This window comes from Barbatula barbatula, assembly GCF_947034865.1.
Source record: "Barbatula barbatula genome assembly, chromosome: 19".
NCBI classification, from domain to species: domain Eukaryota; kingdom Metazoa; phylum Chordata; class Actinopteri; order Cypriniformes; family Nemacheilidae; genus Barbatula; species Barbatula barbatula.
Window position 1 is genome coordinate 987,799 of NC_136782.1, and position 4,829 is coordinate 992,627.

A 4,829-nucleotide genomic window follows, 5' to 3' on the forward strand; every position below is an offset into this window, starting at 1 on the left:
GTGGAAAAACTTTTAAAGACATTTTGGACAGGTTCCTTCCCCAGTACATGATATAAGCGGTCCTCCTCAACATCTTGACCCTGATATTTGTCACCGATCTGACTTGACAGATTTGAATATTTGCCCCAATGCAAATGAAGAGATGTTCAATTACCTTTTTCATTTATTGTTACTGATGCTGTTTACTGATGTAATATATGAATAAATTCCGGGTAATTTGTGCAAAAAGCAGACCTTCCGCAAACCTTTCCGTAAACGTCAGATTTTATAGTAAAAAGTGTGTATGTTAATGAATAACAATAATTTGTTAACAGGGTGCGCATGCATGCTCTTTCACTACAAGCATAATCCCCGCCTATGAATTACAGCTACGCAAATGACGTATCTAGGAATGCTTGAATCACTTGCACAATTATACTATATATATTGAGGGACAGCCACTACAATGGTTCAGATCTTACTTGTCAGACAGACATCAATTTGTCCATTTAAATGGAGAATCATCAAATCTAACGCAAGTAAATTATGGATTACCTCAGGGATCGGTTCTGGGACCCGTGCTGTTCTCCATATACATGCTTCCCCTCGGAAACATTATTAAAAAACATGGAATTAGCTTCCATTGCTATGCAGATGATACTCAGCTATATATCTCATCAAGACCAGATGATTCCTCCCAGCTACCCAAATTGGCAGAGTGCATTGAAGTAATAAAACATTGGATGACCTGTAATTTCCTTCTTTTAAATTCTAATAAAACAGAAATATTACTTATCGGACCAAAGACACGTAAACCAAATATTTCTGATTATAAACTGCAAGTTGAAGGATGTACTGTTACTCCAACAAATACAGTAAAATATCTAGGCATTATATTAGACAGCAACCTGTCATTTCAAAATCACATCTCAAATGTCACAAAAACAGCCTTTTTCCACCTCAGAAATGTTGCCAAGTGATGAAATATTCTATGTGTTGCTGACGCGGAGAAGCTTATTCATTTATTTATGACCTCAAGACTTGACTACTGTAATGCTCTACTTAGTGGTTGTCCTGCATCATCAATAAACAAACTACAGTTAGTTCAGAAAATACGATCACATAACCCCAATGTTATCAACCCTTCACTGGCTACACATTAAGTATCGTATTGACTTTAAAGTTCTTTTAATCACTTATAAATCACATTTACAATTAGCAGACGCTTTTATCCAAAGCAACTTACAAAGAATTCAGGGAGCAATAAGCGATATGTCATAAAAGAGGTGCTAGTTTCAACAAAAGCTAGACCACTACCTGTTGAGAGAAGAGAGAGGGTTGGTGTACTTTATTTTTATTTTTTCATTGGTCTGTCAAGTATTCACTAAAGAGGTGTGTTTTAAGTAGTTTTTTGAAGGTTGTGGTGATGTGATTGACCGGACCGAGTTAGGAAGTATGTTCAACCATGAAGGAGTTGTGAAGGAGAATGAGCTGGAAAGGGATTTAGTTGCTCGTTTGCTGAACGCAGGGTTCTTGATGGGGTGTAGGAGTGTAGTAGGGTGTGAAAGCATGCCAGCGCAGATCCAGTGATAGTCCTTTAGGCAAACATCAGTGACTTGAATCTGATACAGGCTTCAACCGGTAGCCAGTAGAGAGAGATGAAAAGGGGTGTCACATGAGAACTTTTGGGCTGTTGGAAGACGAGTCCTGCTGCTGAGTTTTGAACCAGCTTGAGTGGTTTGATAGCCTTTGCAGGAAGACCAGCAAGGAGAGCATTACAGTAGTCCAACCTTGAGATTACCAGGGACAAGGAGTTGTGCCGCATGCTCAGTGAGGCAGGGTATAACCGTTTGAATGTTAAATAAGGCATATCGGCAGGATCGCGTTGTCTTTGCAATCTGATCATTGAAGGACAGCTGTTCATCAAATATGACTCAGAGGTTCCTGGCTGATTCGGAGGGAGTGATTGTGGAATTGCCAAGCTGGATGGTGAGATTGTGTTGGACCGTGGGGTGTGCCGGAAACACGAGTAGTTCTGTCTTGGCCAGGTTCAGCTGGAGCTGATGCTATGTCATCCAAGCTGAGATGTCACCTTGGCACACTGTTATGCGAGCTGCTACAGTGGTATCGTCTGGGTGAAACGAGTTGTAGATCTGGGTGTCGTCAGCATAACAGTGATACGAGAAGCCGTGTGCCTGTATGATTGGTCCTAAGAATGTCAAGTAGATTGAAAAAAGCAGTGGTCGTAGCACCGATCCCTGAGGGACCCCAGTGATCATGTGGTGAGCAGTGGACAGTGAGCCCCTCCATGACACCTTGAAGGATCTGAGGGCTTATAACACCTCAGAATAAACACTTTCCCTGCGAAATTGTTGTATTTCTACATCGTACGCCTGACAGTCAAACTGCATTCGCTTGCTCTGTGCTGATCTCACACATGATCTGATTTCTTGCGTGCTTTTTAAGCAGCTCGTGTCAATGTGATGTCAGTAAGTGACAGATATTATGCATCCGTGTTTTTTAAAATAAACAAATTTCACAACATTTCTGTGCTGTTTTCATACAAAAGGTAAGCTGTCGGTTTGAACAGATTATGTGTACATCTCTTTGTAAAGCAGGGAAGCGGTCAGACTGGTTTTCCAACCTCTCATTTATGGTGCCCTCAGGGGGTCGTCTAAGGCATTTCCAACTATTTGGTTTTCCCAACTGGATTTCTAAATACTTTAGCAAACCTGTCATTCTTTCTTCCATTTTGGCGACACAATCTCCTTGGTGTGAATCAGCAGACACAGCATTCAGTCTGTAACACTTTACAATAAGGCTGTACTTGTTAACACTGGCAACAAAGCATTAGCTATCAATGAACAATGCATCTTGTACAGTGTTCATTCATCTCAGTTCATTTGAACATTTACTTAAACATTTATAAAATCACAATTAAGTAGTTTGAATAAGTTTATTGGCATTAAACAACATGAATAAATGCCAAATAGCTATGTCAGTTGATGTCAGCTAATGCTAAAATTCTAACATCAACATTTATTTGAATAAAGAACATTTATTAATAACATAAATTAAAATCTCTGTGTTTGGGATGCAATAATAAATACGCTGTATTAAATGAATGTATTATAGAATAACGGACACTCGACGGAGGTTGTGAAATGCTTTGTCATCATCGGTACAGGTGTGCTGGAGTGCTTCCAGTGTAGTCTTGCCCATTTATCACATGAATGGATGACGTGTGTCTATATTCAGAAGCGTATCCGTGAAATCAATGTACTGTATAGTAAAGGTAATGTTACTGTTATGACTAATATGTTTTCCTTTATGTAGTTCTCTTCTCTTCTAAATGGGAAACTCTGCGACTGCTCCTTCAAAATGTTGCAATAAAACACATTGTTTTCCAAACACAGTTTGCATCACATATGACATCAGCTCTCAGACCCACATACTGTAAGCTTCACTGTACAGCCACACCATTGATGGCAAAACAAAGCCATGCTGAGAGTCACAAACTCTGATGAAAAATGTATAAAAACATTTAAAGATAAACTGAAACCTTTCCAACTTTACACGTGTTGTGTTGATTTGGACAGAAACACAGAAGATTTATCAGCAGCTGTAAATATATCGTACAGTTTGCCGGGCCATAACCACTTGTGGCACTCGTACACTGATGTTTTATTCTGCCCTTTCCTCTCAAGGAATTTCAAAGATAGGAAACACACACGTCGTTCCAGAATATGGTTTTCTGTTTTAATGTTGACTCAAGGTAAAGGGTGGAAGCAATGTGTTTAAGGAGTGAAAGAGTGAGAGGGTGTGTAGTGCTTACACAATAGAGTCGGGAACAGTAAGGCCATCGCCTACATTTACTCATTGCACTGAATTTGTTTACGGTTTGATAGAGGCTGTTGTCTAAGCAGCGTCCATCGAGTAAAACATAAACCCTTCAGACCGACCGATCAAACAGCAGTCAAACTCTAAAATCATCTGCTTTTACTGCCCTCATCTGTTCCCGGTTACTTTCTGTCACTCTTAACTGCACTTTAATATATTCAAAATGGTCCAAATGTTCAAGAAAATGTATGCATTTAAAAGTGCAAAGAAGAGAAGGGGTCAGACAAAGACCTGTGGACACTTTCCCAAGTGGATCTGGTTTCTTCTAGACAAGGAATCAAGTTTCCTAAACATGGTGCCTTCATTCAGTTAAGAAAAGAAAGAATTCACACACCAGAGGAGTGTGTGCGTGTGTGTGTTTGTGTGTGTGTGTGTGTGCCTGTCTTAAACAAATATTATATAAATATGAACAATCTCTTGGATTTTTGCCTATGCACACTCTACGATCAAATCTGTGTGCACGCTTTATACTGTAAATGAGGCCCCAGGTGTGTTGCAAAAATAGTTTACACTTTTGAGAACGTCTCCGGTTACTTTTGTAACCTCGGTTCCCTGAGAAGCGTCCAAAGGCTCGAAAGGGGGGAGAAGAGAGAGCCTTCAACACCAGCGCTAAGTCCCAAAGCGGCACCGAAGGGGTTCGCGGGGGGGAAAAGTCTCCTCGCTCCTCTGAGGAATCTGACCACCAGCATGTGCCTACCAATCAATTGCCCATCAACCGGGGAACGAAACGAGGCGATAGCCGCCACATAAACCTTCAGCGTTGAAGGGAGGCCGCCGTTGTCCAGCCTGTGCTGCAGGAAAGATAAAATATCAGACACGGGGCAGGACGCCGGGTTGATATTGTTACTGCTGCACCATTTAGCAAACACCCCCCATTTTAGAGCGTATAAACGTCTGGTAGACGGCGCACGAGACTCCGAAATAGTGTCCAGTACACGCTGAGGGAGTGT

General features: G+C 41.0%; 1 protein-coding gene across 1 annotated transcript in view; it reads left to right on the forward strand.

Moving 5' to 3' along the window:
* Positions 1-54, forward strand: part of sptssb (serine palmitoyltransferase, small subunit B) — a gene marked incomplete at its 5' end in the record, with an annotated part of 344 nt that extends 290 nt beyond the window's left edge. Inside the window, one exon of the mRNA XM_079481075.1 lies at positions 1-54. This exon is cut by the window's left edge and continues 290 nt beyond it.
* Between the last annotated feature and the right edge of the window lie 4,775 nt (positions 55-4,829).